Source organism: Pezoporus wallicus, unplaced genomic scaffold (assembly GCF_028554395.1).
Source record: "Pezoporus wallicus isolate ANWC-B61680 ecotype Strahan unplaced genomic scaffold, APGP_CSIRO_Pwel_v1 contig_3952, whole genome shotgun sequence".
Taxonomy (NCBI): domain Eukaryota; kingdom Metazoa; phylum Chordata; class Aves; order Psittaciformes; family Psittacidae; genus Pezoporus; species Pezoporus wallicus.
Window position 1 is genome coordinate 13,962,761 of NW_026635034.1, and position 11,455 is coordinate 13,974,215.

The 11,455-nt window shown below is 39.6% G+C and overlaps 1 long non-coding RNA gene across 1 annotated transcript; it reads left to right on the forward strand.

Annotated features, from left to right (window-relative positions):
* The first annotated feature begins 2,258 nt into the window (after positions 1-2,258).
* On the forward strand, positions 2,259-9,904 carry LOC130593911 (uncharacterized). Its single transcript, XR_008970917.1, has 3 exons — positions 2,259-2,393; positions 3,138-3,223; positions 9,755-9,904. It is a non-coding gene; the product is annotated as an uncharacterized LOC130593911 (long non-coding RNA).
* The last annotated feature ends 1,551 nt before the right edge of the window (positions 9,905-11,455 follow it).

Here is an 11,455-nt window from a genome sequence, read left to right on the forward strand (position 1 = left end):
TTGTTTTGCCAGTCAGTGTAGTTAAATGGCAACATAATAGAGAAGTCGCATATGTTAAAGCAGTTCTAGTGATGAACACCAACCCTTCATCTAAAATCTGAATCCGCTGTTCTCAAGGGACCTGTCAGCAACCTTGGCGAACTCCCTGCTGACAATCAAATGTCGTCTGGCCCCACCAGTTACATGTTAAAACTGACTTAGATTGGGTTTTTCAAATGAGAAACTTGCAGTGTGTTTGAGTCCTTTAATCTGCTGAATCGTTGTTTTCAGTGGTATTTTTGGCTAATTCATATACCATAAGCTTCTATTGGAGATGTAGTCAACACCTTGAATCCAGGATGCCCAACTAGGTCACATGCAGATTTTCAAAGGCAAGAATAGAGCAGTGAGGCCCCTTTTCCCAGTAGCTCCAAGTGGAACACGATGGCTCTGCGCCACCAATGTCCCTGAACCTAAAAAGGTTTCACCCAGTCCTTCAGTTTTGCATTGTACTGATGAAAAGCTTGAGGGTTTGTGGCCAAAGATCACACATGTTGGTGCTGCAGACACAAACTGGAGCTTTTGCTTAAAATTAACGGAGTGGGGATTCTTTTTATTATATATATATTTTTTTATTTTGGCATTATAATTGGGTGTGGATAATTAAATACAATATTTTAACAACTTTGTTTAAGTAAAGGACCAGTATGAGTAACTATTACAGTTGTCACCATTTCTATGCTGTTTTTAGGGGATTAATATGCAACCACAGAAATTCATTCCAGGCAGAAACTTGGCATTAAAAGGTACAGTCCAGGATTATTTTGATTTTTTTTCCTTAAATTTGAATTTAATCCATTTGGCCATTTTTAAGTAGGAAAAATACTTTGTGTTTTTGAAGGCAGAGATTCCTGACATAGTTCTGGTTTCAGAGGGAATATTTAGGGAACTAAAAGGGCCGCAGGACTCTGCCTCCTACCTTGCGCCCATTCTGCCTCTCTTTAGCAAATGTATTTATGTGTTATGTTCTTTATGTTATGTACTTTATCACAGCCTATGATAGGGACAGATAAAAGTGTAGTTGAAGGTTTATTTGTCCTCATTCTTTTTCATTCTTTTAGGCATTTGCAAAAGCCTGTAACTGGTTCTGCCTGTTGACTTTTATAGCAGTGGATGGTTTCTTTGGGAACTGATGGAAAATGACATCTTGGTTATACATTCTGTCCTCAGTGAGGGCTTTCTGTGCTCACGTGTAATATAAATTAAACATCCCATGATGTCCTGAAAATTGCCATCTTTCCCAGTCCTTACAAGTGTCTTCCACAGGCAGGTCATTTGCTCCAGAAATAGCTGAAAACCTATTGTGGAGACAACAGAAATTGATCTGGTCCTAATGCTCTTGTAACCACATTTTGACTGCAAATTTCTACTAGTCTGGGCAAGAAAAACTTACCTTTTGCACAGCAAATACTTCATGACTTCATTTAAAATAATAAGGGAACTCAGAAAAGGGAGAAAAATAAGAAAATATCTTCTTCATTTAGAGAGATTAAGAAAAGCAAAATTAGAAAATTCTCTTATCAGTGGAGAAACCCCAAATGGATGGTTCACTCAAGATTCTGTGAGCTGCAGAATGCTCAGCAGGGAAAATCACTCACTGACTTGTTCATTTCTCTTTTTATCTGGAGTGTCTAGTTTTGCTTTAAGCAGTGCAGGTTCTCTGCTGAATTCCAGTACTGAGTAACATAAACCCTGAGATTTTTTTGTAAATTCAAACAAAAAATGTGCCATGAAGTAACAAAGAATCCACTATTCTGGGTCTGAGTTTTGCTTCATGCATTGCCTGTGAACTTAGTGTTACTTATTATGCAGCAGCAGAAGTTGCGCTAAGATCTGAGAAAACAGATGTACTGAGGAATGAGTGCTCATGTTCAAATCATGAAAGAAGAAGAAGAACAGAACTGTAATCACTGTTTTACTGACACACAGAGTATGTTCTCTTTGTCAGAGGCTGCTCCGACAAAGTCTGTGGCAAAGCTGACCAGAGTCTGGCCTGCAGTCTAATGCCTTGTTAGTCTAAACCTTTCGTCACCAGCTGTATTAGCTTGAAGACAAGAGTCTATTAAAGGAATTGGTGTGGTTCCATATGGTTTCCAGTTCCAGTGATTTTAAAGATACTTTGTGTGGATGATAATTTTTCACTAATATTTTCTCTCTCTTCCCTTGATACTGATGCTGAGATATGCTGTACAGATTGCTAGAAATAATTAGGATATAACCTTGCTACACCAGCAGAGTAGTGGAAGACAGTACCTACTTAGATTGTGTACAATTCTTGCAGTGCAAATAGCATTTTCTTAACCAGTTTCAAACTTTTCACAGTATACACACTCAGAATCAGAAGCACAAAGCAGGTAAGTGGCATGGAAAAGCCACCAACTGGGAATCAGTGACAAGCTCTCACTTACAATAGGGTTCTTTCCTCCCTCCTGATCCCTGCAATGTTACATGAGTTTCTGTAAAACTTATAATTAAGAAAATCATGTCATATTTTTAGAATCCAAACCATGCAGTTACATTTGTCCTTGCTTATTATGTTTAAAGAACAAGATTCAAAGCTCTTATGAAGCTTGGCATTGTCATTTATTGAATAAATTATTTATTTAGGGGAAAAAAAAACCCCACAAATATTGTCCCCCAAAATGTTTTGTCAGAATTCTTGAGAGCTGAATGTCTTCATGCTTTGAAAACCAGTTGTTAAAGAAAAGAAACTGAGTGCAGGAAGGAGTGAAATTGAGAGTCATTCAAAAAGGACAAAAAGAAATAAAAAGCTTATTCTCAACACCAAGCTCCTACACTAATACTAGAATTGATTCACCTCAGATTGGAAGCAGAAGGATCCTATTGGTTTTGGTTTAAAATATAGTTTTCACTAAAATGAAATATCCCATACGTAACATTTCAGACTATCTTTTATTATTTCTGTTTTTAACATGTGGTGCTGAAGTATATTACCTCTCCTGTTTGTGGAGCACTCGCCATCCAGAACTAGGTATTTATCCTCTACATCCAGCTTGAGGTTGTATTCTGTAGAACAGAGGAGATCCTGCAGATGCCCTATTTAATTGGAGAAAACAATGGTTGTGTCTGCTGTGCAGAGGTTAGCCCCATATTGTCAAGCCCAGGTTGAGCTCCAAGCAAGCTGCTGATCCTACATTGGGCAGCATGGTACCATGCAGAGATGGTAAGCAGAGCCTGGTCCTGGCAGTGCTATAAGTGCTAGTTAGCCTATATACTTTTGTGTACTAATGTAGACAAACTTCTTCCAGTTCTGACACTTGCTTGGGGATTTTCACTAGGTGCTCATTATATGATACATACATGCCCGAAGGATCTGCAAAGTGAACCTGGCAGTAAGTGATGCTGTGGGAAGGGGAAAAAAAGAAAAAACAAACCAAACACTACCAGTTAAGTTTTAAATATGTCCTTGTCTCGAGTACAGGAAATGCATTTGTACCCCAGAGTATTACAGAAACAGGCACCTATATCTTACTTTCTATCGAATTTGGAAAGTACTTAGTGTGAACAAGAAGGGCTTGTGTGGTGCGTATGATGGACTTCTCTGATTTGAGAGGTTGTGGAGAACAACAGAATGAAATGAATGCTCTGCTTTTGCAAGGAAGACAACTGTGAAACAATTCTGTATTGTGCAACAGCACTGACAAAAGCATGGTGGATGGCTTTTATAATGCAAGTTAAGGTTTAGCTGCTCAGCAGGAACCTCAGCTTCTGACACAGGATTTATTTCAGCAAATCAACAGACTTAAAATACAACTTACTTGTTATACATTGAAATTCAAATATATTAGTAAAATGTTTAAAAACTAACCCTTTTTTCCTTATTGTTCACTTGGCATCAGTGTACACGTTACAGACCTGCTGTATGTTCCCAGTTTTATTAATAAAAGCTCAAGCAGACGAGCAAATGCTGGCCAGATCTTGCCTTATAAACCATTCAGGCTGCCACAGGGGCAAGAGGAAAAACTAGAAGCTGCCTGTACAAAGTTGAACTGGCAGTTTGTCAGGGACCCAAAAACTGCCTCTTGTTTTACACAGCTTAGACACATAGCAGTTGTCAGTTCTCAGCAAGGTCTTTAGAAGCAGCAGCTGTTGGCATGCAGAACCTCATTCCGTTGGTGATGAAAGGAGTCAGAATGTGAGGTCCTACTCATCTCTATAGCCTGGTGAGTGAGTCCAGAATATCTAAATCTCACTAACTCTCAGCAATTGTATTTTTGAAGCCTTTACTCTACAGCTGCATGCTAAAGAGGTGGTGAGCAGCCTTCAGCTTCATCAGGATCTGTATTTGATATCCTGGTGTCAGAAGCAGAACGTAAAGTCACACAGCCTGTGTGAGAAATCATCATCCTTTCTCATAAACAGTTGAAGTGAAATTGTAATCACCGAAGTAAGACAAAAAGGCCACTGGGGGATTCTGCCTCTGGTTAAGCTCACTGTTGGCTGTGCTGGAAAAGTGTGCAGTTGATTCTTTGTAAAATGTTCGCTTCAGCTATGAACTTGGAAGAGCCACTCTGGCAGGAGGGCTCCAGTAAAAGTCAAATTCTTTGCTAAGCTTGTTGTCCCTGTAGACAAATGAATGTTAGAATAGCTTCTCATGAAACTTTAGCTTCTGGCTGGCTCCTAGCCTGTTGCCCAGATGTAGCAGTTATGCCATTTAGTGCCAGTTTTCAATTCTACTTGATTAACAATTCATGCAGACCATGGGATGGTTGAGATGGATGTTAAACACACTGACATGCAGAGGATTAGCACTTCAGAAGGTTTTATTGTTGACACCTGCAAGCTGCTGTTCTGACCATTGTTACAGTGGCAGTGATTAGCTGGGTGATGTGTGACACCAGGTTCTAGGCAGATTTCAAACCAGTCTGTTGCTCAGTAAACTTGATCTGGGAATTTGAAATACAGAAGCCATTCTGCCTTCAGAACGAAAAAGAGCTGTGAGCTCTAATGTTCTGCGATGACCTTAATGCTTGAAACTACCATCTGCATGCTGAAATATGCATGTTGTGATATACTGCATTAGCTATAACAGTACCTTTGCAATGGGCATGAAGAGGCTGTCATCTCTGCTATTACCAAAGGGCTGTTGTATGGCAATCCCATGACAGCCTTGTAGCCAACATTCCATGTATCTTTCCCAAGCAAATGGAAAGCTATTCACATTGGCATCATGGTATGTGAGAGAATTTTAACTAACTCAAAGATGAAGAAAAATGAAGAAAAATTATATTCTTCATGGAATTTGACATCTTGTTATTTCAGATACTCTGTTTGCATGTGGTAATTTGGTTCTTATGTTGAGACTCAAAAGTATGTTTTCTGAGGGTTGAGGAAGTATATTCAAATTGGAATTAGTTCTAGGAAAATTATCCTGGAATTTATTTTTTCTATTAGACTGGGGCAGGGAGGAGCATGTAAATGTAAATTATACAGAGCTATGAGTTCTGTCCAAACAGCTTTCCAAAGAAAAATATCATGAAAACTAATGGGAACATCAAATAAGTTCTTTAACTAGAAAAGCATTAACTGCCAAGTAACTAGTGAAAAGTTTCAGAGTTACAAAAAAAAAAAAAGGATACAAAGCTAATGACAGATTAATATGGATCTGTAATTTCAATGGACTCTATCTATTGTGTTTACTACTCCAGAATCTCATCTGTCGTATTAGTAACATGTCAAAGAACTCAGTGATATTAAGTGTATGTTTGCTATCAGGGAAGATATGAAAGAACAAGCTGCAGTGATGGGATACACGGAGATAGATGTCAGAAGGACAGAATTAGCACCTGGGCTACACTCTTACTTCCTTAACCGAGACTAAACACTTTCACAGTTCTCTTGCTGTGGCAGCAAGTTTCAGGCTGTACAAATATAAGGCCTGAAGTGCAGGGGATAAAGTATTGTTTGTTCTGCTACATGATGAATGATTGTTTATAAAATCAGGCTGAATGCATCTTTCTTCTCTTTCTTTCCTCCCAGAGAAAAAGAACTCTGAACAGATCAGAGAAAAAAACACCTTCCCTAGGTTTCAGCAGAGACTTTTCCCTTTATTTTTTATGACGTCTTTGTTGTTCCTTTGTGTATCATCTTGCTGACCACTAGAAAACTTCAGCTGGACCTGGCTGAACAAAAATTGACACTATGCAAAGGCACAATCAGTTGGGTTCTCAGGATCTTCCTACCGGAAAGGTGACTATTCAGATCAGATAAGAAAGATTACTGTCTTCCAGAAGTAACCTCCTTACACTGTGGGCTTACATAGTGCATTTTGATGATCTAATTACTCACTTTCTGGAGCTATATACACAGTTTAATTGAAATGGAATAATTGCTGAAGATCAAATGTAATGATAGCTCTGTGATCAGAAAGTTTGTTCTTCCCAGAGCTAGAGTCACACAGTAGAAACTCCCCATGCTGGTATTTCTTCTTAGCTAGGAATCCCTGAAGATTGTTACCTAGTTTCCTAGATCATCAGTCATAGGAAAGTAGATTGGATTTAGGCTGCATGAACGTGCATACTTTCCTACTTTTGTATCCACATTCAGATTGTTGCCTTGTTCTGTGACATCTGAGAACTTCCACAAAACAAAAACTAATTCCTGACAGAACTGCTCATACACCCCATCTGATTCACTTCCTGGAGCAACTTTTTCTTTTATAGCCTTCTGTACTTCAGTAGTTGCTACTGCTGTATGTTCCCTGCTACATGAATTCAGGACATTCCTAAAACACTCTCAGTTTTCTCAGTTGCAGCCAAGAGAAGGGAAATAGCTCTCTGCCCTGGTATGTCTCTACAGCATCTCCCTCTGTATTCTTGTGGGAAGGGGTAGACATCAGAAATACCATGAAGTTTCCCGTCTCCGTTTTGCCAGCCCTGCTCTGTTCCACTATTTACTGTCATTGTATGTTGCTGTACCAATAAGATCAGTAACATAAACTGTTAGGATATGTAATGGTAACTGTTCTTTGTTCTGCCAGGGGAAAAAAAGACAACTCCCTGACAGAACTGCAAAGCTATACTTCAGTACAGCTTGTAATCATGTAGATGTCGCAGTAGATGTTACAAAGATAGTGTATTTATCTATCTATAGCTCTAAGCATTGGCAAATGAACTGCTTAACAAGGATGGAACTATGTCTTTTGAAGGTATAGGGCTGCTTCTTGTCAGGACAGGGGGTCTTTCCACAGTATTTTTCTCACTTTGCATTCCATAGCACTGGGTCTGATATCATTTGGCACAGTGTAAATCGGAGTAGATCCATGAAATTTAATGCAATTTCTGCACAAGGGTAAGGTTATGATTGGCCTCTTTGACCAGGAAAGAGTCACTTCCTTTAGGATTTGCTGATTCACAGTTCTTGTCACCTTGGTGTCTGGGTACAGCTCATTTTGGTCGTTCTTTTTGGTTTTTTTTCCCTCCCCCATTACTTATTACTTGCAGTTTTCTGTCACTTGTCCTCTTCACTGTTGTTCTCCCTTTCATAATAGCATGCTTTAAATCAAAGTGGATTGGGTATTTTTTTACAAGGCTTTTTTTTTTTTACACAAGATTACTGAGGTCAAATTCAAGTAAGTGACTTTATAGAGACTTCACTGAGTGGAACATAAATTCAACACTGTATAAATACAAGCAAGCAGGTTTAAATTATCTGTTTGTCCTTTTTTTTCTGGCCTAAATCTCTCTGAAGCTATAAAAAGAAGGATGTGGGAAAATATCTTACCAAAAGTGATCTTTTTGTTCCCGTTACTTTTCTGTTTATTTTTTTCAGAGAATTACATTAATAATTCAGAACTATCAGCTAAAACAAATCTGATTTAAAAGGGAAACACAACACAAAACCTTGGGAGACATGTTTGCTCAGCTGAAAGTAGCATTAGCGTGACAGGAGTCTTGGGGGGAGAAGGGGGGAAAGAAGACCTTCTCAGAGCTATTTTAAGATCTTAGGTCATGAGTTAGGTCATAAGCTTCTTAGCATTTGGTGTGGTATCTGAGTAGACCCTTGGATTATAGATCAGGGCAGGTGCAGAAGACTACTATAAATACATTCACCCTTGAGGAGTTCACAGATATCTTAAATGACAAATGGGGCAGAAACATATTCTGAAGAGGAAAATGATTAAATAACTTTAGAAGAATTTAAAGCTTTGTTTTCCAACAAGTCATCCAATAGTTCTTAATTATATAAGCTAAAATGCTCTTCACCATTACCTTATAAATGTTATAGAAAGCCTTTTACAGAGTTACAGCATATATTAAGCATGACTGGCATGTTCAGGGGTATTTCTGTAGCCATTTGCTGCCTACTGACCTGTGCAGAGAACTGACCATCAGGATTCCTACCTTCTATTTCAGAGCTTCTTCTTGCCATAGAGCTGCAGCATATATGCCCAGTTCCCCTGAGGGGACATTTGGCCATTTATACTCTTCTTAGAAATGTTCTTCCTCAGCTTCCTCAGTGCAAAGCTCCCAGAGATCCGTACAGGTTAAAATACACTAAGTGTAGTGGTAAAACCTGCCAATATTCATCAATATCTATAGTTTTGGTTTTTTTTCCAGGTGAATGCAGATGTTTTCAATTTCCTATGTTTTGGTGATATGCCACACTCCTGTTGTTGCTCCCTTTCTCCAAAATGAACCTTCCAGTTTTATGAGGGCTACAGAGGCCTCAGAGACCTTTGAGAAATTAGTTTGTATTTTATTTGTATTTGCCTCCCTGTGAGGGAACACTCCACTTTTCAAATGACATATACAGGCTTAGGAGTTCACTCTGCCTGACCTAATTTGAATCCTTAATCATCTTTTAAGAGGCATGTTTCATAGAACTGGCAGAACCAGTTGTAGTATAAAGTTAGGTGTCATTTCCTGCATATTCCTAAAAAAAAGAGAGGGGGGAGGAGAAGAAGGAGAAAGAAAAGGAAAAGCAACTCCAAGGGTACATTTGAAGTTTTTCCAAATGAATGTATTCACCTACCCTTTTGTCTGTTACCAGATTCAGCAGAGCGAACGCCCTTTGACCAGCCCGATTCATGAACAAAAAACCACATCCTTCTCAAGGCAAATTTCTGGCTATACCAAGGGATATATGACATGACAGAAACATCATGATAATAAAAGGGTTCCAGCCCTGCTCTGGGAAATAATACCATATTGTGAGTAAGCCTGAAGTGCAACATCACCTCCTCATAGGAGAAGCAGTGAATTTCAAAATCAGAATATCCTTCAGGAATACCCTTGTTTCAGAAACAGAACATGCATCCTTATCTGGTCTTTGTGTTGGCTGTCTTGATTTTCTAAAGAGTCTGATTAAGTGAACAGCATTCACGATGAGTGCAGTAGGTACTTCCCAGAAGCAAACGGTTGCTGGGGAGTTACCTGCACCATTTGTCAATGAGAGAGAGGAGATAGCCACTGTGGGGGAAAAAAAAAAAGGTAGCAGGTAACATTACAGAATTGGTATGATGTCAGAAAAGCAAAGTTTGTGCTGCCGCCTTGTTTCAGTATGCAAAACCAACCCGTATCCAGTCTTTCATCACGTATCAATTAAAGAGGGAGAGACTATCCAAGCTAGTTGATTTCCAAGCCTACCTTTCTTAGCCAGCTGGAACAGAAATTTCCAAGCAGTTGAAATTGTTAATGAAAGGTATAGCAAGCATGTTGATACATGTCTCTACTTTTCATATTCTGTCTACAAGGAAAAGAAGAAATGAAATCACCATCATCCAGTGCAGTCCTATGAATACAGGGTTATCTTGATACAAACAAAGCTTTAACTGGACATTTTGAGGTAAGTGAAACCTCAACATTTTGTTTTGCTGCAGAGGTGATGGCATCCTCCAGGCATTTAAAAGAAACCCCTTTGAGTTCCTTTCTTTCTGCCCAAGTCTCAGTTTCTCACGTATCCCAGAAGCTCCTATGTCATGGCTAACATTCTTCTAGAAAAATGGAGCTGCATGAAATTCTTTCAGAGCCTATCAGCACCACTCCCAAATTAGCCAGACAGGATACTGTTTGTTTAATTTCACAAGACATTTGCTTTCCCCAAGGCTAGAAGAGCTACCTCAGTGAATTTACAGCCATGATACCCTACAGTCTTTAGGATTTTTTTTTTTGTAGCAAAGGAGTAAATTTTCCTAAACTAGGAACAAAACATATTGGTACCTAATGGGGACCTACAAGAAATATGGAAAGGGACTTTTTACAAGTGCACATAGTGACAGGACAAGGGGGAATGGTTTTAAACTGACAGTGGGGAGATTTAGATTAGCTGTTAGGAAGAAATTCTTCCCTGAGAGGGTGCTGAGGTGCTGGCACAGGGTGCCCAGAGAAGCTGTGGCTGCCCCATCCCTTACAGTGTTCAAGGCCAGGTTGGATGGGGCTCGGAGCAAGCTGCTCTAGTGGAAGGTGTCCCTGCCCGTGTCAGGGGTTGGAACTGGATGAGCATTAAGGTCCCTTCCCTTCCAACCCAACCCAGTCTGGGATTCTATGATTTCATCATGCAGTCAGGTTGTTGAGCAATATCTAACCAGGTGTCTTTTCAATAGTCACTACACTTAGCTCAGAATGGCCTTAATCTGTTCTAACTGGCTATATTGTAAAAAAGCAAGATAATTGCCAAGAGAAAAACAACACTTTAGAGTTGGCAGCAACTAAATCTGTGGACTTTTCCAATACTCTCTTGTTTGGTGTTTTTAAATACTCTGTGATGGTGCAATGCTGTTTATATTGTGGTGGGCTTAAATAGTATTTTTTTCAAACTGATAGATGGGGATAAATGAATAATACTGTGTAGAAAAGAGATTTTCACCCTCTAGAAATATTTTACTTCATTTTTTTTTACTATTCTCACTATTATTTTACTATTATTATCATAGAGGGTTGGCTGTTAAACCAATGCAGAGAGAAATCATCTTTTCTTTAAGTAGGCATAAGGAAAATTTCTGCTTTCCTATGGTCTTCCATGCTTTGTAGTAGCCATGCATGTGAATCCCTGCGCCCAGTGGCGAGCCTCCTTGAACTTTGTTTAGCTCATAGCTGAATCCAGAGTATGGCCTTTCTCAGGAGTAGGGGGAGATACCTGTTGGTGTGAACCCTGCTCGGGGGGCTTCGCTATCTTGTAGAGCTGAAGGTTCATGGTGCAGGCTGGGTTTAAGCTCTCCAGGAGCTGGCCTTCAAGGCCTGCTTTGCAATTCCAGCCCCCATTGCCCTAGCAAGTACAACAGGCCGGAAGCTGTAGAACATTCCCTCCTGCTGCAGAGTAACATCAGTTCAGCGGATCAGTGACAGCACCAGGGAGGAATTTTCTGCTGCAAGTACTAATTTCTTTTTGTGTAACCCAAATCCTTTGGGGCTTGTGCACGTCCATGTACTTTCTGCACTGTACAAGGGAGCGTGTG